General features: G+C 37.5%; 1 pseudogene; it reads left to right on the forward strand.

The window, feature by feature from the left end:
• The first annotated feature begins 4,810 nt into the window (after positions 1-4,810).
• Positions 4,811-21,329, forward strand: LOC122541226 (muscarinic acetylcholine receptor M2-like; annotated as a pseudogene).
• The last annotated feature ends 1,867 nt before the right edge of the window (positions 21,330-23,196 follow it).

Here is a 23,196-nt window from a genome sequence, read left to right on the forward strand (position 1 = left end):
AACTCACAGCAACCCTGCAAATGAGCATGTTTTAAAAGCTGGTTTTGTTGTTTAGCATTTCGCCTGTGTCTCTGAATAATTAACGGTATTTATAAAGAAGACGCGTGATATGTTTTAAACATCTCAGTGTAGTTACAATTCACAGAAACACCATTACAGTTCTCTTGTGCAATATCTACCTCGCATTTCTGGGACAGACGACTGCAAATCGCTCAAAGGTGCAAGTGCCGTTGAACAAAAAGGATCCATCTCTGATTGTGTAACACTGAATAGCATGGTCATTGCATTTTGGTTGGAGTAAACAAAACAATATTGTTTGCTGCAGACCATTGAAATAGGCCACATTTTCGAGTCAATAATAGCAGCAATACAGGTTTTCAGGTACTGAAATTTGCATTGCAATGGGCTCCATTGAAGGATAAATAAATAAATCTAGTTTTAGACATGATCGTTATACAGCCATCTAGGAAACAAATTGTTGTTGGGAATCAGAGTCACAAAGCAGAAAGTTTTCTTAGGGTCACACAGTTAAAGAACACAATGGTGCCATTCAAATTATCGAGTTTGCAACAGCAATAAAAAAATCTGCAAAATGATAACTGGTTTGTGAGTATTATTCCACAATATTTCAGTTTATCTCTGTGTATAGGCTTGTTAAACTTTGCATATTTTCATGTATCATCATCCCCTCCCTCCCCGAGTATATATTTGTATTGTAATCACAGATTGCTATTTTAATATTCTTTTAATCTGAAGGACAAAGTGACAGATATTAAAAAGGTTAAAATTTGCAACGTGTTATTCTTGGGATGGAACTTTGTATAATAATCAAATCAGCATAAATAAAAAAAAAACAACAACATTATAGACAAAATAAAATAAGCTTACTGAATACTCATGGTTAAATGCTTCGACTGAGTAATGAGATATCATGAAGCGATGCCATTTTAGCACTAATAATTGAACTATGGATAATTAGCAGGATCAGCAGTTGTAGGAAGGGGAGAAGGGTAAATCCTTTCTAAATCAACAATCAACCAACTCAGTCTCCACTTGTCCATTCCTATGGACTCATGATCCTTGTCTTTTTTTTTTCTCCTTCTGACAGGAAGAGAATGAAAATAAGGAAAAGGAGTCGATTCTAAAAAGAAGCTGTGAAACTTCCTGTGACATAATTTGGATCCAAGTTAAATTGTATTAGTCGTAGTCACTGAACAAATGGGTTCAGTTGACCCCTTTCCAAACAATGAGTGCATTATCAAAACATATTCATATTTCCATGTCCTTGTACATCAGTCGTTGTTTAAGCTGATAATTTTTATAATGTCAAGTTGATATTAACGGTATTCATTATCTTGGCCATTGAAGAAGGTTTGTAAGCGTCAATTACACTGCTGTGTTTTTAAACCCAGAATGTATCATGCAAAGATGTCAAACTTTCTTAATGAAATTACGGAAAGACATGATCATATTGATGATATTCGTCATTGGTAAGGTGGTCACGAAGACAATAGCTCTTAATTCCAGATTTATTTGAATCAAATTTGACAACCTACCATTACACTTCGACTTTGGATTAATACTCCACTGCCATAATCATCTGACATGGCTTTCCTCGGTGATTGGCAAGACAGAAACCTCCTCCACACACCTTAAAATTTCCACCTTTCTCCATGGTTAACAATTCCCCAGACATGTATCAAGGAAATCACAAACTGCTGTATATGGAAGTGCTCACAAATGTTAAAGTTCATAAAGAAAAAAAAGTCAAAATTCCAAAACCACATGATTTTCAAATGTTTGATAGATTGCATAAATGTGTACCTAACATGAATCATTAGGTATTAAAGTTAATTATTTCATCACTACAGGGTAACAATTCAACTCAACATTGCAATCTCTATAAATTCAAGATCTCTCTTTAACTATAAATTACACACAAAGATAAGCAGGGAATGAAAAATAAAAACACGGGCGAGGGGAAAAGTGGAGAAAATGTCATTTGCAGAGTCTCCTTTCACAAAAGTTCGAATGGCTCTTGCTGATCTCATGGTTTCCTTTCAAATGCCCTTTGCTAAATGTTTCAATTGATTTTGAAGTGTATCTTGTTGACTACTTTATTCATAACTGGTTTTGGATTTACACAACAAAACGTTACAAATTGCGGCATCTGCTGAAGCATGTGCAATATTATTGGCATGCTCAAGAACATAGTATTAATACCAGTTTCAGATCAATCTTCATGTTTTCTCAAAGGAATAGTATGTTTATTTAATTTTCCAAAAATTTTATGAAGAGGAACTAAGTAGATTCATAAGAGTAACACTGCTTGTACTGTATTCATAGAACTACAAAATGCATTTCACTCAGTGCCACAACACAGACGAGTGAGAAATATAAAGCTCATCAAATAAAATAGAAAACAGTGAATTGGAGACAACATTAGCTAACGGATAGCGTACTGGCATTAATGGTTAATGGATAATTTTTCAAGTGAAATGAATACGTGTAGTACGTTTCTACATGGGTCAGAGTTGGGGTGCTTGAGTTGCCCATCAAACATTAATGATTTATACTTCGGTGCACAGGGTTAATTTTCAGCTCATACAAAACTTGCATTCAGATATTGCGAGGGAACTGTCTTGAAATTTAAAAGGTCAGTGAAAGATTTCGGAGTCGACACGTATTTGGCAAATGACATACAAACAGAGGAAAGTGAGGAACTACATTGTCGTAGAAGTGACGTGGATAGATAGATAACTTATAATAACTAATACTACTCTAAAGGAATGGACTGTGTCCTTTGTTGAAACAAGAACGCAAACATTACAAAGAGATATAAATTATATTTTGACGTGCACGTTGACTCATCAAGCTTGAATCAGTGTAATGGATCTGAAATTGACTTCGGAATTTATGAAAATAATGAGGAATATGGGAGAATGTTTGAAGGTGATTATCATTTGTAGTTTCTGTTTAAATGTGCATACGCAAATATTCTATGGTAATCAATGTTAACTGTGAGCAGTCAAAAAATATGAGTTACGTATTTGTATTTACTTTCTGGATAGACATTTTACAAATATTTTGCTCATTTTCTTACACATTTTAGTATGCAGTGTTGTTATATTGGTTTATATAATACTGATTGTATGATTAGTAAGAATTCTTGCTTGAGGAACTCGTATTAAGCTAGAAATGATTACAGATTAATCCATGCTATAGTTACTTGCAGACAAAACTTATTTTGTGAATGTTTTCCAAGGATATAACTGAAATCCAAAGACTGAATAGCAGGTGTTTCGTTTTTCAGGCGTTTCAATAAATCCTGGATGTCAAATATTATTTCAATAAAATCAACCAAGTTCCTGAATTTCTGAGAAAGTGAATCGCTAATGTATTTTGGAAATATAAATTCACGTTTACAAAGTCAAAAGAAAATAAAATGCATCTTGTTTGCATATCTGATTGATTCCTTCCACGATGCTGTCCCATGGAAATTTTTGTCGAGCGTACGTTTTAAGTAGAATGTTAATTTGTTTGAGTTACTTGTATGATTGCTAAAATAGTGAGATATTAATATTAAGAAGAAATGGCTAGGTAACAGAATAAGACAAGTTTCTCTATCACATGTGCTGATGCCATTCATTTCCACTTCCACTCATAAACGCATTCCTTACCTGATCATAACATTTCCTTTCTCATCTATTTAGAGATTAGCTCATTGTAAATACTTCATTTTAATCTACTCGTACGATCTTTAAAGATTCCTTTCATATTTGCTATATTTCTGTATAATAAGAAAATCTGTTCCGAATGACTCTATGGCAATTTAGATTTGATTTTTCTCCTCAGTTTATCCAACCACTATTTCTATTTGTTCTCGAACAATCTCAAAGATAGAATTTAATGCATTTTTAAAAAAATAATTTCTTTTGCGTATGTTCTTTTTCTGATTGAACATACTCCTTCAAAGTTCTCCGTATTCTGTCGGGCATTTTAATAACATCGCTCAGTTTTCTGTTTTCTTTAGCACAGTCCTCAATATCTTAATTTAATTTATATGTTGCTCTGAGAAAACCCTTCTAACTTTATAGATTTATTTTTGACCATTCCTGCTCTTTTTTTCATCAACTTCTGCTCCTTTCAATCAAAGGGTTTTCTTCCCTTTTCTTTATCCATTTTTAATTTTTTTTTTCCTTTATTCTTCCCACACCCTGCAGTTGATGGCATTAAACATGAATTCAGTTTCTTCCCTCTTTTTCTTTTTGCTTTCTTCTGCTGCTGTGACACCACTTTTCTCTATTTCATGTATTTCCATTCTAACGTATTATTATCTTTGTTTACTTCTTATGTCCGTGTATATCTGTTAATTCCTCACCATCACCCCTCATTTCATAGACATTTGTGGATTTCTCATTAAATCTACCTACTTCTATCTTTACGATATAAGGAAGGTAAATAGTGAAGCATATGAAAAATCTTCAGTAAGGATATTGCCAACTCTTACAAATTCTCCTCATATTTCTCATTTTCTCCTTGGCATGATTTCAACAGGATATCAAATCTTCTTTGTAATTTGTCCAACACTACAGCAATCCTATCTGGCTAACAAAATATGTGGACAGATTACCCACCCTGATTGCGAAGTGACAAATATCATCTCATCCCACAAGTGCAATGCAAGTGGCAGTGTAATTACTCTACTGGATAATAAAGTAGTTTTCATTTAAGAAAAATTGTCAAGTGCACTCAAGATAAAATGACAGAAGTACAGTAAAAATGAGGCAATGTTCCCTCAAAGGGCGCCATGTCAGGTATGAAGGAAACTTGGTACAAGTCTTAGCTAAAAGTGGCAACAAAGAGAAAAAAATATAAAATAACGCGTTAATGTTTTTCTTGGTATAAGTAGAAAAAATACATTTGGAAGTTAAAATTACAGTCCTTTGTTGTAGTAAGTGGAGAATTAAGGGAATAAATGTAAAAGTTCAAAAGTCTTTCTGAAAAGGGCTAGGTCTCCTCCGCTTTGGCCCACTCTCTAGTCATCTCACACACACATTTCGAAGCTGAAGATGCAGGACAGACATCCCTCACCGAAATTTCAGGATCACTCTAACGCTGGGTTCAGGATCATAGTCGCTTCTATGCACCAGACCTCCAACCAACATTGCTCTGGGGCTATAGCTGCTCCATGTACCAACATCTAATTTCCACTGCTCTAGACCAACAGCTGCTGCCTCACTCCCCGCAATTCTTTCACCGCTTCTCATTGCTTCGTCGGTCAATGAGATTATGACAGACCTAATAATTCTCAGTTCAGTTATTCTGTCTTTTCCACATTTCATGTTTTTTTTGATTACTGATTCGAAGTCTGTCTATCTCAGCCTTGACTATAGCTAGCGATTTAGCCTCAGCAGAACTTAACAGAAATTAATTCAACATATTCACTAGCCTCTGAGAAAAAAACCCTCATTGCAAACTTAAATTATTAAATCTTTATTTTTAAATTATGATCTTTATCCAAGTCTCTCGCAAACATGCAAAAAAAGCCTACCAGAATCTCAAACCCCCTTAAAATTGTATTCTTACAATTAAGTCTTAACTAGATTCCCTACTGTGTAAAAACATTCTATTTGGCCACCAAGTGCATAACGTCATCCTGAAGAGTGACCCACCCAAACCCAATTCCCTGTGAAAAGTAAATCAAGCGCTATGGGCAATTTAACATGGCCAACCAACTTGCTTGCACGTCTTTGGATTGTTGGAAGAAACCAAAACACCTGGATGAAACCCATGCAGACATGGGAAGCATATGCAAACTCGACACAGAGAGTCACCCGAGCTGGAATTAAACATCGGTCCTTTACGCTGGGAGGCTACAGTCCGAACCACTGCCGCCAGTCTTATCGTTCGCAATGACAACCATTACAATCCCAACCTATTCAACCTCTCAAACACCAAAAGTGCTTCATTCTTCAGATCAAAGTGGTGAATCCTCTGTGTACAGCTTCCAACGTTATTATGGCTTTCCTTAGAGAAGCACAAACTCTTTTTGACCAGAAACATAACACGTCAGTATTTAAATATTCTAATGATAAAGGTTGGTCAATGCTTGGAATTTTGCAACAAGGAATTTGACCAAACGACCCCCCCAAAGTCAGTGCAAATTCTACAGGGCACATTTCAAGAGTAATTGGAATACTGTCTAATTTCATAGATATATGCAGTTAATAAAAGAACGTGAGAGGATTCAGACCATGAAGTTAAAGTCCACATGCTGAATTAGTACATTATTTGCCTCTTGAAAAAGAAAACACCACTCTCTCATCAAAAATACAGGAAGAGCATCTAATTAAATCAACGTGCAGATTTCAAACTGAATTATTTAGAATATATTAACGACTTTGACACCAGTTGGATTCGTCAAGTAACAAAAGACAGAACCGCCAAACTGGACATACATGCAAGGAAACCACACGATCTTGATGCATGATTTAATGCTTAAATACCGGTACATGCACAACTGCTCAAGGCAGCATTGGCAAGAGTGAGCACAGCACAGTACTTTTGCCACTGAAGTTCCCTGTTAACACTGTAACAATAAAGAACTATGGTGCATCGCCATGCAAAGATAGAAGAACTGGTCAGAACTTATGTGTAGTTCTGATCGTCACAAAATAGGAAAAATCTGAAGGCTTTGGAGAGCGTGCAATACAGTATTACCAGTATATTAGCATTAGGACACACGTGAAATGATTTCAATACAGCGTCAGAGACTGAGCGGCAACCTAATAGAAGTGAGTAAAATTATGAGAGGCATACATGGGCTAGATAGTCGGAGTCTTTCGCCAAGGGTGCAAATGGCAAATATGAAGGGCGTAGGTTTAAGGTGAGGGGAAAAGGAAAAAGGGAGCTGAAGAAAGGCAGGTAGATGCCTTGAACGTGTCACCGGGGGAGGAATTGGAAGCGGATATGTTCGCAAAGTTTAAGAGACATTTAGACAGGCACATGAACATGAAGTGAATAGCAGAATACAGACCATGTGTAGGCAGATAATATTAGTTTAGAATGGCATCATGCTCGGCATAGTCATGGTGGGTCAAAAGGTATGCTCCTGTGCTGCACTGTACAATATTCTAAGTTTAGGGTTTATCATTAAACATAATAGATTTTCAGCAGATTGAATAGAACAGGAGTCATCCATAAGATGTTGTGAACCAGCTGCAGCTTTCAAGTTTCGTAGCCCACTTCAGTGATCAGCTATCTAAGGTACTAACTCGGACTCATCCACAAGCACAATAGAGATTGTCACGATTTCAAGGATCAGGTGTAAAAAGTACTTCAGAATTAAGTGTCAACATGGTGGACATGAAATGTGTGTGATATGCAGCTGGAAGTAGTAATGCAAACAACTGTTCTTATTAAAGTTTTGCAGTCCTAACTAACGTGGTCATAATTGTAATAGCCAGTTAAAAACATAATTGAAAGGGAGCTTCCAAATAAATGGCTCAAAGTCAACACCTCTGCTTATGGATTACTTGAGACAAGTGTTAAGACTGCAGTTTGGTTTGAGTGAAGTTAAGAGATCAAGTTGCATTCATTTTTGGAAAGATGAGTGCCAAATTTTCTGATACAATGTTGTTGGGAGAAATATCAAAGAAGAATCTTAGGTTCAGCTTTCCTTACCACAAGCAATCATTATTCAGAGTCTATTATCACATTTGTGGGACATGCCAGAGAATACCCAAATGGAGCATTCATGAGGGAAGCAGTTTCCCTCTTAATAAAGCTCAGATCGGAAGTCAATGACGCTCTGAGTTCTCCAGCGAAATATAGCTCCTTTATAGCTTTTTCCTTGCAATAATTATATGCAACATTGATATCATTGTTAGCCATATAGCCCTGATCTACACATCTAATCTGGCAAATACTCAGTGACGGACAACTCTGTTGACAGCCCTAGGTCTTTTCATAACCTTGTAATGATTCCCAGATACCTCCATGACCTATCTTTGGGCTTGTACAATGCTTTAATCAGTTTCATGCCTTTCAGATATTTGCAAACTACACCATATTATTTACCAATAAACTAAATAGTTGTTTTTAACTAAGAACTCTTCCAAATTCTGCACTAACGTTAGTATGCCAGATTTTGAAAGATTAATTTCTGTGAAGTGCTATAAAGTCTTTAAAATCAGCTCTAATGTTATTTTCCTATGACACAACTAACAAATTGAGAATAATCCTTCACTCACTTGAGACTGAGGGATCAAACAACAATCCTTTTGACTTGCAACTGTAGTTTTCGACCACGATTAGTTACACAGTATAAGTGGATTTTAACTAAGGTTTTATTTTGTACGAAAGCTTTACACTCTCCACTGTAAACATTTCCATTAATAAATACGACTTCTTAATAAACCATCTGTTAGAATTCCATTGATCAGAAGGAAATTCAAACTTTTTGATAAATTTGCCAAACCATTAAACTGAACTTGTGCAGATCACACAATAACTAAGCAACAGAACCAGATTTTTATTCTGTGCTTTTAAATCGGTTTTTGGCACTCTTCCCTTGACTTTCAGATGAATTATTTTGTTCGAGTTACCTACATTAGCAATCATGTTTGTTAATCTTTTATTGGCTGTGACCTCTCGTTTTAAACCTGGCTTTTTGGAGGTCGCGTTTACAATATTTATTACTTTATCTCCCCTAAATATGTATTGGACCTCTGTTGCAAATTAACATTTGCACAAGAATACAACTAACCTTTTCAAATTAATTTGTTGTTTGCCCTTCTAATTCTAAAATTACGTGAACATTTCAGAATACTGTAAGCCAGTCTTTCCTTCTATGTTTTACTAAACATCAGACTTGGGATTGTGGCAAGCTTGGCCTGAGAAACCTAACCCTAATTAGAATTTTTGGAAGTTAAGAACGGCCTGTTTAAAATAGACCAATTAGCTTCACTAATGTTTATTCCTACGAAGAACCTCACCTTATTCAGTATATCTATGTGAAGTCTAATCTGGCTGTGAACATCTGTTGTATGTAGCTCTCACACGCATTTGTTCATTTTAGTGTCAGTTAATAAAAAAGCCCCAAGAGACCATCGTTAAAAGTGAATCATGGGGCGCTAAAATGTGCAGTAAACTCTGGTCACTGATAATTTCTAACAAATTGCTGCACCCTACAACAATGACAGTTGCTATAATTTTGTCAAAATACCGTGGTCCCTTTTGTCGCAGAGAAGTCACTGCCAATGTATGTGTGATCAAAACGTTAATAAGCCCATTGTCAATGAATATGGGTTAAATGAAGCCAGAGGCAGCAGTGGCTATCAGCTATCATGTCAGATCCAGTTGCCCAACTCACAGGGAAGTATCTTGTCAATCCCAAATCTCCAAGTAATACAGTTATATGGCCTGAAGTAATCAGGCACAGGCTGATTTGCAGAAACGCCTCTCTCTGAGGGAGGAATTTGTCTAAGTTCAATCATATGTGTGATTGAAGTATTGAGACAGTGTTGAAGAACAAGAACAGATACAGTAATTGTAACCCATTATCGGGGACTTGCACCATTAGGCATCATGAAGAATGCTTTAAGCATGATTTCGCTCTCAGATTGTAAATCTACAAATTGAATTCCACAGAATGAAAAATCGTCTTCTCTTTATTCCAGCTATACCCACTGAAGTCATGTCATTTTAATATACTGGACCTGAAAGTAAATGTTTAACCTATAACTACATGTTGCTAAAGTCAACGTTTTATCAAAAAACATTAACATTTCTGGAGATTGTTGATCTTGCATTAAATAGAATACGAATAATCACTTTTATATTGAAATATTCTCTGTGTAGCTGAACTAGCATTATCATAAAGCAAGTGAAATAGTTCTGGATGGTGACGTACCCGCTGTCCCCACCCCTCACACCCTACAACAGTATCCATTGCCAATATGATGCTGGAAGATGTTAATTAGTTCAATGCATATGATCCACAACCCTGCACTTCACAGTGAAATCTCCACACATTGGAAAACCTGCCAGCGTATCTTGTGTAACATCAGCCTGGCTGAGCACTTGAAAGTGTGCAATGAATGCATTCATTTTCGGGTAGAGATCTAAACTACCTAGATTAAACAAGGTAAAAGGTGAACAATTTCCACTACTGAATGTCTCAGACATGTCCTTAACATTTCTTATCAGTACAATGTCACACACTCACAAGCACTGCAATTTGGGAATTACAACGCTTTACAATCAAAGATAAGTTGATGAAAATGATGCAATGTGTGAAAAACCTTCCTATTGCGTGAAATCACGTGTGGTTATAAACTGGTTAAGACCAAAAAGGCACTGCATGAATACCATCAAGGGAGATACGAAGATGACAGATATAGATAGATACGTGGGAGACAGCAAAATCAATAACTTTTGGAGTGGCCTTACCGGAGATGAGGAGATGCCAGAAAGAAGCTGTGTGATAAAAGAATATCGAGGAATTTCAGGCCAGCAAATCCTGTAACTACTCAAATTATTCATTTCTTCTCTGCAGCAAATGTGAGAGAGGCAAGAGTAGCGTACCTGCTTCTTACCATGTGATTTTTATCACACAGTTGCAAACACTTATTCAACGAGACAAAAGTTCATCCATGAATAAACTGTTCTGGTATAGTGAAGCTTGGTGGGCACTCAAGAACATATACGTTCGACATTTCCTGCATGTTGACATATATGCTATAACAACAGGGGTTTTGATAGAACGGGGTTAAATGTATTTGTTTCTTCCAGCAACTGTAACTCTCCACGGAACCAAATTGTGTCACTTGAGATTTTCTCTCTTCTATTATTAATGGAATCCATTCAATATGTTTTATCCCTCAGAGTCAGCAGCAGCATCTCTGGCACTAACATGTATCAGTGGCTTCACATGCATGGGCCAGTCGCAGACACGAAATTTTTTTGTTGACCTTAAAGAGATATACTATCCTCTGTTTGCTGCTATCTGCATTCCTGGTAATTATTCAATATGCTATAAGCGATGCACCCCTACATTACTTTTCTCAATATTTTACTCAGTTGTTGACGTATTTATGGTGAAGTTCTTCGAAAACAGTGTGGATTCAATTGCACTTGATTTCATTATTGCACTAATCACTCCGAAGTCGGAGTTTAAAATCTTCTATTTAAACATCTGTTCTCCCCTTTGGCTTCTTCTGAAAATTACATGCTTTGCTGAGTCAGAGTGGAAGTCAGAAATCCAAATCGAATCGTTGCATATAACTACCGCCTCATTTTCATAAATATTTGCAATAGTTTAGTTAAAGCAAATTTAAAGCTTTATGGAGAACAGCTGAAAAAGATAATTCTGGAAGTGCAAATGTACTTCGGACACTACACTGCAAGCTCTTCATTGTCGTTGTTGTGTGTTGACATCTGTTCTGGCCTTGCTTGTAAGACTTTTATCTGCTTTGGAACTTGTAAAATCACATGCCATCGTGTTTGCGGACTCCAGTCACAGTTAACAACATGAAATGATTAAATACGACCTTAATTAGCTAGTGATAACATTGTGCAGTGATTGATGTTGATTACTTTCATATCTCCATTACAGTATCCTTGGATATGGACTTCTGGCACAGTCTTTTCTTCTTACATTGGCGATCTCTTAATAATGCCTTATCATCACATCATGGTCATCTTCCACATTGACAGCTACAGATTTTAAGTTTCATTAATGCTAGCACGTTTTCCCTAGAAAATAAGTATTTCTTAACAACATTGCCTTTGAGGGTGATGACATTATTTGCATGAATGCTGGAAGCCCTGATCATTTAGTCATCGTATGTATAATTTGTAAAGGCGTCTCAGTCTTTCAGTAAAGTTATGAAGATACTAACCTTGTAAGAAAGCACTTTTTTGTCGAAATAACAGATTTTTATTCCATGTCCATTTTTTCTTTGTCAAAGTCAGCTTCGGAAATATCACTAATGATCCGAATGTAGTAGCAATACAGAAGTCATGAGTCATGACCAATCAAAGGAAACAGAATTTCTTGACATGTATCACAAATTATATATTCATATGCATGGAATATATGAATTTGTTCGACACCTCCACACATACCGGCATGCATGTGTTTTCGTGTGTATGTGTTGTATGCGTGTGTGCGTTTGTGTGTGTGTGTGTGTGTGTATGTGTGTGTATCATGCTTACATTTCCAAAATACTCAATGAAAGTTGTCAATTGTAACTTCACTCTGTCTATCTGGTTCTCACTCTTAACATAGTGTCAATTATGACTTTAACACGGAGAAAGCAATTCCTCCAAACGTGTTAGCACATTATGCACTGGCCATGTCAGTGGCAGAAATTCTTTTTGTTCTTATCGACTTAATAGTGAGGCATCTTCCAATTTATTATTGGAAACAGATTGCTTTGCTGTACTTCATTTCCACTCGTAATATCCATGTTGTCCTTCTTCATGCTGGCTCAGATTGTTCTGTCTGGTTCACATTCCTAATGAAGGGCTTTTGCCTGTAACATCGATTTTCCTGCTCCTCGGATGCTGCTTGATCTGCCATGCTTTTCCAGCGCCGTCCTAATCTTGACCCTATCTGGTTCACAGTCATGTTCACTTGTGATCGATTCGTGGCTACTTGTTGCCAAGATCTGAACAGCAAACATTGCACAAAAAAGATTGTAAGCATCGCTGTCGGAACGGTGACGGCACTCAGCTGCCTAAACAAACTTAACGTGGCAAATAATGCTGATGGATCAGCGCAGAATTTTGTTCACTTGTTTTGCAGCACGAGATAGAACATAGAACATAGAACAATGCAGCGCAGTACAGGCCCTTCTGTCCTTGATGTTGCACCGCCCTGTGAACTAATCTAAGCTCACCCCCTTACACTATTCATCATCATCAATGTGCTTATCCAAGGGTTGTTTTAAATTCTTAGATGTGGCTGATTTAACTACATTGTTAATGATTAACTACAAATGTTCATGTTTCACGAGTCTGGTTAAGACTTATGCTCCTTCACTACTTTCTTGCCCCAGGTGTCCCAATCACTCTGATTCTGCTGCTAAATTCATTGACCATAAAGCATATATTACTGTGCAACAGAAAAAGCAAGAGACTCCAGGATAGTAAAAATGGTGAGATGTTCAGAAACTCAGATATGGAAAACCAAAAGAAGTCAATCATTTTGCTGTTTGGTATCTCTGTGAATTTTATGCTTTTATGTTCAACATAGTTCGTAAATTCCAGCTGGTTCAGAATGTGTTACTTTGGGTGCAAAGCTATATGGATACCTTATTTTATTGGAGAAATAGGATTAATGCTGCAGCTCCTCAGATTCTGCAGTAACACTTGTACTTTTACTGTGAATCAGAAAAGAAAAACAAGAGAGCAGCTGAAGAATCTAATCAAGTTCTCTTTGCTCGAGTCCTTAAATTGAAAGTTAAGGAAGAAAAACATTTATCGCAGCACATTATGTTCAATCTACTGATCTACAATCGGAACTGTCCAAGATAGTTCACATTTAGAAGGTAACAACAACTTAATGAATTATATAAATAAAGAGGCATAATAGGCACATAACTGATAAGATATGAATTAAGTTAATGCCAAGCAGTATGTCCTTTTAACATAAAGAAACAACGAAAGTGACTTCGAACTTAGAAGGCTTACTACTTCATCGAGACTGGAAAACATTCAAAGAGAACTTAACAGAATGGCATCTCCGATAGTTGGATATCTGCATAAGGAAAGTCTTGACAAGAGAGAAATGCATTTCTCTTGCAACAAAGAAAGGAGACTATTAAATTGCAAATTAGGGTTATCATGGTTATTTTGGCATGCAGTAGATGCAAAGAGACCTCCCCTACCACAACCTGTAGAAAATGCACACCAAGAGGACATCAGAATAAGAGTCATCAGGAAATCCATTATGGTATTAAAACAAAGGTATTGCATCAAAACAGTAGTGCGAATGTGAATTCTCTTGATATGGATAGAGGCTGTATCAAATAATGTTGATGTGTTTCAGATGAAGATGACTCGGGCACATGAGACTGGAGGGAATGGACGCTCAGTATCAGAGATTGAAATGTGGAAAGATATGTGGTCACTCAAATGGGACAATGTGCCCATGTGGGTTAGTTGAGTTGGATCATCTATTTGCATTGTGTATCAAAAGTAGAAATCACCATTGGCTGAATATCCATATTTCTTGCGCTGGTTGCAATTGAACCAAAGGATCATCACAGGGAAGAGACAAAGTGAGGAAGGGAAAGCCTTTTGTAGTAACCTCGCACAGCAAGGAAATAAATCTATTGGCATCATTTTCCATTGCAATCAAGCCACCGAACTAACTAAGCTAACCATCCACAATACTGCAAAAGCTCGCTTACATTCAATACATAGCGTCTAACATTAATGCAATAAATCTCAGAAAAAGTATGTTCTCCATTAATTAAATAAATCCTAATAGCACCCATTTAAATTCCTTCTGTGAATATATTTTAAAGTTGAAAGAGAAGATATCTCTTAAAATAATTGCCGAAGTTACAAATTTAACTGACTGCAAGATATCTGCAACAGCACGTGTGTTTCGACTGCCATTTCACACCCGACTCAAATAATTTGCATAACTCAAGGATCCAATATGTCAAATTCACAGCTGTGCCTGACAACAAGACCAACATATTTCTAGGACAACTATTTTCTATATTATTCCCCATTAACAGCTTCAATTTTCTCTCATGGACCCCACTGTACGATAGGACTACCTTAAAATGTCAATAAAACTCCACGCCAGCGCTGATTCACATGCATAATTTCAATATTTTACAGATAACCAGTTCAACAAAACTAGTATCTTTGCATTCATCTAAACATAAATTTCCGCTGCAGAATACAAATTTTGATTGGCTTCTTCACCGTCACTGTCTGCTTCATTGAACAATTAATGCCAAGGAATTTCTTTTGTTCTCCCACAAATACATTATTTCTAAACCTTAACATCAACGCATACCTCCTCTTTATGGTTCTCTCGGTTCCATCTCGTTAGGTTTTGAAGAATTCACACCAGCAACATTTTAATTTGGAACAACTTTTATGCCACTTGGTAACTTGACAGTTTGCAAACCAGATGGGGGGCAGCTTCACCTCAGATTGCCTCTGCCTAAATTCATAACCGTGTCTGGACAGTAATCATTAAAAGACAAAATTGAAAACCTCTTATTAATCAGACCATTGTTTCTAGGCAGACTTGTTTGTAAGTAACATTTCTGAAAAGTCACGTGCAAACTTGGAACTCTCTTCTACTTGAATGTTAAAATGTCGGTTGTTTGTCGATAAGTACATTAAATAATAGGTACAAGAACGAAATATTACATCACAACATTAAGGGTCAGTACATAATCTAAATATTGTTTCGAACTGGCTGATAATTATGTTGCATCATGCGGAGAAAAGTCTGATATTTTTGTTAGGTTTCACTTTAATTCGTGCTACGTTGCATTGCATAAAATTTCCGTGCATTTCTATTGTCCAATACTGCTACTCATTGATGAAGAATTGCAGCCTAGCAGAGTGGGTTTTTTTTCCCTGATTTTAATAATTATTGGGAAAACACTCAACGTTTGGAGGATTAGTAACAATAGATTGTTTGGTTTCGGAGGATAATGCCATAAGAAGATCTCCATCTGTGGTGGTTAGCAAATAAATGAAGCTATATTGCAGGAGTGTCTGCGCTCAGGGAATTCTTCTCTCTCAGAGGGGAAATCAATGAGGGTGCATCACACCAGCAGGTTGGCAATGCTGAGGAGGTGCTGCTGCACAGACACAGAAAAGTCGCTTCAGCCCATCAAGTCTGCACCAACGTACATATCACTGAAAGCACAGTAATCCCAATCTTGCACTTGTTATAAAGAAGAAAGAGCAAAGAAAATTTACAGCCCAGGAACAGGCCCTTTGGCCCTCCAAGCCTGACCCGATCTAAATGTACTGTTTAAACCTGTCGATCAATTCCTCAGCATTTATATCCCTCTGCTCCCCACCTACTCATGCATCTGTCCAGATGTATCTTAACTGAATCTACGTGTCTGCCTCTGCCACCTCTGTTGGCAACGTGTTCCAAACGCCCACCACCCTCTGTGTGAAGTACTTACCACGTGAATCACCCTCACACTTTCCACCTCTCACTTTGAAAGCACCTCTCGTAATTGAATTCTTCACCTTGGAAAAAAGCTTGTCTCTATAAACCCTTCAGGTTTTGGAAACCTCAATCAGGTCCCCCCTCAATCTCCATTGTTCTAGTGAAAATAAACCTAACCTAATCAACCTCTCTCCATAGCTAGCACCTTCCATACGAGGCAACATCATTGCAAACCTTTTCTGCATCCCCTCCAAAGCGTTCAAATCCTTTTGGTAATGTGGCGCCCAGAACTGTGCACAGTTTCTAAACGTGGCCGTGCAACTTCAACAAGACTTTCCAGCATTTATACTCAATAGCCCGTCCAAAGAATGCAAGCATACCAAATGCCTTCTTGATCACTTTATCCACCTGTGCAGCAACCTTCAGGGTACAATGGACCTACACTCCCAGATCTCTCTGCCCATCAACTTTTCCCAAGGCTCTTCTATTCATTGCATAATTCCCTCGAGAAATAGACTTGCCTAATGCATCACCTCACATTTGTCTGGACTGAAAGCCATCTGCCACTTTTACACCCAACTCTCCAGCCTATCTATTTCCTCCTCTATTCTCTGACAGTCCCTTATGCTCTCTGCTACTCCACCAATTTTCGTGTGAAGATATCTGTCAGGGCCCCAGCTATTTCCTCTCTCGCCTCCCTCAGCAACCTGGGAAAAATCCCATCCGGTCCTGGGGATTTGTCCACGTTAATAACCTCGAGCATTGCCAACTCATCTTCCCTACTTATGCCAACGTGATCCAGACTAATCAAATTTCTATCTCTAATCTCAAGATTCATCATATTCCTCTCCTCATGAACACTGATGCAAAGTAATCATTCAGAATCTCACCCATTCTCTCAGGTTCGGCACACAGCCTTCCTTCATTATCTTTTAGTGGACCAATCCTTTCCATAGTTACTCGCTTGCTTCTTATATAAAAATAAAATGTTTTGGGATTTTCCCTAATTCTGCTTCTCAAAGCCATTTCATATATTTAAAGCTTCTAACGTTTCAGCCTCCATTACTTTCCCAGGTTTTGTGTTACAGATTTCCACTGATCTCGGAATGACGTTTTTTTCTCAAGCTACTCCTCGAAATTACTCCCCATTTCACGAAGATCATGTCCACCCTTAATAGACACCTTAAAAAGGGAAAAAAGCTGCTCCCTACACATCCTAACTATATCCTTCACAATATTATACATCTCCATAATATAAGTACCCCAACATTCTCTGGTGGAAAGTAAACAACTCAAGCCTATCTCGACCCTCCTTATCGCTCAATAATTGCATGTCATGTGACATCCTGGTGAACCGAAATAAAAATCGAAATTACTGTGGATTCTGGAAATCAGAAACAAAAATTAGAAATTGACGGAACAGTTCAGAACTGAGGAAAGGTTACTGGGCCTGAAATGTTAACTCTGATTTCCATCCTGAGATGCTGCCAGACTTTCTTAGCATTACCAGCAATTTCTGTCTTTTTGATACTGGTGAATCTCCTCTGTTCCCCCTTGCACACTATTCCATCCTTCTTGTAATGAGATGATCAAAACTACACAAGGTAACAACATTCTGTACAATTCCAACTTTAAATGCTTACTCCTAGACTGTATGCCTCGTTAAATTAAAGCAAGTATTCTATATGCTTCCCTGGCTGTCCTATTCATGTGCTCTGCTGACTAGTATAATTTATCAATCACCCTCAGTTCCTCTTAGCTACCCAGTAACTTGCCATTTATTAAGTGGCTCATCTTATTTCTTCTTCCAAACTGCATCACCACAGACTTGTGAGGTGTAAATACCTCCTGTAACTACTCATTCCCATAATCAAACCGTTTAAATCTTCATGTAATATGCAATCAAGTTCACTATTAACCACCTACAAATCCTTGTGTCATCTACAAATTTCCTGAATACTCCCTACACGTTTTCAACTATGTCATTTACGCATATAACAGACCATAACGTGCCAGAACTAATTATTATGGGATACCGCTGGCGTTATTCAATAGTCAGACATTATTAGCCAGCATCCCACCACGGTCTTTTGTGTACTTTCAAAAAGCCAGTAGCTCATCCATCTCGTCATGTTTCCCTGGCCTTCACGTGCTTTAACTTTCTCAAACAGTCTCCCTTGTACACCTTGTTAAATGCTTTGTTAAAATCCATGTAAAATATGTCAACTGCACTTCCCTCAGTCAACACATCATAAAATGCTATCAAAGCCATGCTGACTATTTCTAATGAACTCATGTTTTCATTTAAGATGCATCTAGGCAGATGTTTGAATGGGCAGGGAGCAAAGTGATATAGACCCTTAGAAACTGGGTGACAGGTTTAGATAGAGGATCCGGATCAGTGTCAGCTTGGAGGACCGAATGGCCGAATCGCCGAATGGTTCTTTGTTCTTTGTTCCCTTTCCAAATAGCTCGCAATTCCCACTTTAAGGAATTTCTCCAATAGCTTCCCTACGACTGAGTAACTATCAGTAGTTCATGATGCATTTCTACTGTCTTTCTTTAAAAATGGAAACACATGAGAAGTCACCTCGTCCTCTGGTACTACCTCCTTGGCCAGAATGGAACCGAAAAAAATGACAGAGACCCTGAAATTACTAGCCTTCCCTCATACAGCGTCCGGGCACTCAATTAATCTGGGTGCGGATATTTGTTTGCCTTTAAGTCCGTTGGAACATCTAATCCCTCTCCATTTCCTATGTCGAACTGTGCAGGTTCCCCACAGTCGCTTTCCCAAATTCATACTTATGTTTTCATATTGTAGAGCAAGGACTGAAAATAAGTTTCCTTTTAACATCGTTCAAATACCCCGAGTCTTCAAATACAGATCGTCCCTTGCTCCATAATATATCCTACTCATTCCCTGCTAAATTTCTTACCTTTAATATATTAATAAAATATCTTAAAATTCCCGCTGAACGTTTTCGTAAGTCCTTTTCTCATGCCCACTTTTTGCTTGTCTGATAGCTTTACTAAGTTCCCTCTGCACTTTCGATATTCGTCAGGGACACAACTGAATTGCTCCTTTTAAACTTCCTAAAAGCCTTTCTCGTCTACCACATCCTATCGTGAATGGTCTCTGTATTAATTATGCCCACATTTTGCTCTAAAAGGTACCTGTTGGACCTGCAATCTCCCCTGCCATGCTTTTAACCCACACCACTACCACCCCCACAACTGCTCTGCTCAAGGCAAACCCAAAAGGTGCTGTTCAGCCAACTTTGATTAGATCCTGCTTTATTTTAATACGGTATGCCTCCCCCACATATAAAGCCATCTCTCATTGCAATCTCCCTCTACATTTGTACGCTCTACATTTGGTAATGTCACGTCTAATTCGTGATACAATTTCAGAGGGGAAGTAGTGAGGCTCCGCTAAACTGTTGGTGATGCCAATTTTTTGAATTATACGCATACCTTTTGTCATTATCGTCCTCTCCAAAACATGGTTTCAGAGACGATCTGTTGAATAATCCTTTGTGTTCAAGCCAACATACCTCTCCCTCTCTCTCTAAGCATCGCAAAGAGAGCCAATCTGATCATAACTACATTGATTTTGTTTGGCGCTTTGTCTGTCGCCACACTGGATGAATTTTTTACTCACTGAAGTAAGGAAACTGTTCAATTTTCAGCACAGTTGTTCCTCCATGACGTTAAATATTGTAGCGTTAACCATTCTGTTCGCTTCTAAATGTTGAGTAACAAAAGGAATGCGTTTTTTGCAGTAATAGCTTCAATGGAGATTATTCTCATTCTAAAGCTTGTAATGCAACACTTCTTTTCTTTTGAGACACCAACATCAACCACGTTATTATTGTTGGTAATATTCTGGTCATTGTTTCTACTAAAATTAACAGATAGTTACAAACTATTAACAATTACTTTATTTTGCGTTTAGCCTGTGCTGATTAGTTTATTGATGTATTCTCCATGAACCTATACACTATTTACACAGTGATTGGCTATTGGCCTTTGGGTTCAGTGCAATGTGATTTATGGCTCGCTCTAGATTATGTTGCCAGTAATGCCTCTGGTATGAATCTCCTTGTGATTAGCTTTGACCGATACTTCTGTGTGACAAAGACTCTCAGTTATCCAATGAAAAGAACGACCAAAATGGCAAGGATGATGAATGCAGCTGCTTGGCTGCTCTCATTTCTCTTGTGGGGTCCTGCCATTTTCTTTTGGCAGTTTGTCGTAGGGGAACGGACAGTCCAAGAGGGTGAATGTTATGTGCAGTTATTCTCTATTCCAGCTCTTACCTTTTGCACTTCTGTCATCGCTTTCTATCTTCCTGTTACTATAATGGTAATTTTATATGTGAAAATATCTCGTACCAGTAACAGTCCAATCATGAAAAATAAAGTAGAATCTGGACAAATGAAAGACAGTGTTTTCCATGGAATATCCCAACTAGTACAGGATAAAATAATAAAGTTGAATGATTACACTAGCGCAAAAGCTAAGTATCAGTTTCCACATATCAAAAGACAAGATGATGAAATGAATGTAAACATAACAACTGACAATTATACACAAGAGGGGAAGGGGCAGCAGAATGAGTCATTTTGACTTGGGGTTCTTTCATTGAACAAGAATTGAAAAATGGGGGGAAAATGATTATTCTACTCAAAATGGTTTCAGAACTAACAACTCCAAACACGCTTTCATAAATATACTTGGAAAATTTGAAAAGAGAAATATTGGTAACAGTAGGGCCAAAATGGCGCCACGAGTTTTCGGGAAGAAAATGAATGAAACGCCGATAAAAGACTCGTATAGGACCGTGAAAATTCGAAAGACGAAAGTTAAGAAGCCAAATACAGTTGCAACCCGAGGGGAGAAGGTGACAAGAACAGTCTCGCCTATCCTTTTGGTATTTATCATCGCGTGGAGCCCATACTTTATTATCGTGCTCATTAGCACGTTCTGTTCCATCTGCATCCCCAACGAACTGTGGACTATTGGATACTGGCTTGCTTACATCGACAGTACTATCAATCCACCTTGATACAAATTTTGTAACGCTACATTCAAGGAAACCTTCAAGTATCTTCTGCTGTGTCAGTACAAAAAGAGCACTTGTACCACAAGATAAGAAAAAGCTCCAACAACACGTTTATATGAACATGTTGATAATGGATTGATTCACCAGATAATTTAAAAATAAAATGATACATGTACATTAAATAAAGTAGTCGTTCACCTTCAGTAGATCACAACCACGCCTGAATTACCTACAATAGATGCATAATGTCTGATCTAAATGAAGGAAAGTTGTATCGCAATGATTGTATGCATCATTGAACAGGAAGATCAATTTGTATAAAATGTAGCATAAAATATGATAGTACAGCATGTTCACGTCTACAAAATTCCTGTTTATGGAACGTAATAATTTGTGCACTCAGCGTAAAGTAACAGTGCAGCAAATCATACGATGAAGATCTTAGTTCTTATGAAAGCACCTTCTGGAATCGTGCTTAGACTTTTCAATGTATTTTGTTGTTGCGGGCATGTCAATAAAAAAACAAAGAAATAAATACGTAGATGAAAAATAACATTCACTTTCACCGTAGATTTGTTTTTTTTTATTATTTATGGCATTGCAAAGGACCATTTAATTGCAATGAAGGTCCTCAAAAATGTTTCTCATATTTATCAGCACTGAAATTCACTGTCAATTGTTTCGAGGGTTATAACAGTCTTAATTTATGAGTTCAATTAAAAAAAAGACCTCAATGCCTTGATGCAAATTGTACCTAATGAGAGTCATCGGTACTTTGTATATCTCTGTTGCTAACACATACGCCAATGTACTGGAAAATCTGTAGTTGCCTGAGCTCTGTCAAAGTTTTCTAAATCCATGTTTCTGATGTGTTGTGATCTCTTCCCATCTATGAGGCTTGTTCGTAGTCTTGCTTAGTTGACCAAGTCAGTGCAGAACAGCGACAGGTATCGTTTCATTTTAGAATAACTATGTGATCATAAAAAAGGAAAAGTGCGTGCTCTAAAGATAGTTTAAATTCACGAAACATTTCTATGTAAGAATAGAAATGCACGAAAAAAAGGGAGAAGAAAAGACGTTCTAAACATTCAGAGAACGACTTAATGGAATTAATTCAAAAGAAAGACTTTTTAAAATCAGAGCTGATGTTCCATTTGTTCAATATTTTCATATTTTTGTCGGAGGTTTTTGAATTAATTTCTGCACCATCCGACGACCCTGTAGTAAATCACGACTTGAAATTGAGATCCCTTTGCATGTTAGAATTTCATACAAACAGAACATTGATTGGTACAGCAAAGGACAGGGCCCTTCGGCCCACAATGTTGTGCTAAATGACGCCAAATGAAACTGATAGTTTCTGCCTGCCCTTGGTCAATAGTGCTCCACCCTTACACATTCATATGTTTGCCTTAATTGCTCTTATCAGATCTGCCTCCACCATCATTCCTAGCAGTTATTTCCAGGCTTTCAGCGTTTTCTATGTAAAAGAAACGCTCTTCATGTCTCATTTGAAGTTTACACCTTTCACCTTAAATACATGTCCCTGGTATTAGATATTTCAAATCTGGGGGGAAAAAAAAGAAAAAAGACATTTTGACAGTCAACCCTATTTATGCATTTCATAACTTCAGAGACTTCATAGTTATCTATCAAATCTCCCCTTCGCCTCTGCTGCTTCAAAGAAACCAACCAAAGATTTTCTAAATTCTCTTTATTGGTTGTAACCTCTATTCTCAGCAGCATTCTGGTAAACCTCTACTGCAAGCTTTCCATAACCTCCATATACATCTTGCAATGTGGCGACCAGAATTGAATCAACTATTCGAAGTGTGGCTTCACCAAAGTCTTATAAAGATGCAGCATGGCAACCTCACTCTTGTATTCAATTTTCTTACCAATGAAGACAAAGCTGCTTAACTATTGTATATACTTGTGTGGCCACTTTCAGGGAGCT

Source organism: Chiloscyllium plagiosum, unplaced genomic scaffold (genome assembly GCF_037043375.1).
Source record: "Chiloscyllium plagiosum isolate Xiang-an unplaced genomic scaffold, Cpla_swu_hap1 HiC_scaffold_35, whole genome shotgun sequence".
Taxonomy (NCBI): domain Eukaryota; kingdom Metazoa; phylum Chordata; class Chondrichthyes; order Orectolobiformes; family Hemiscylliidae; genus Chiloscyllium; species Chiloscyllium plagiosum.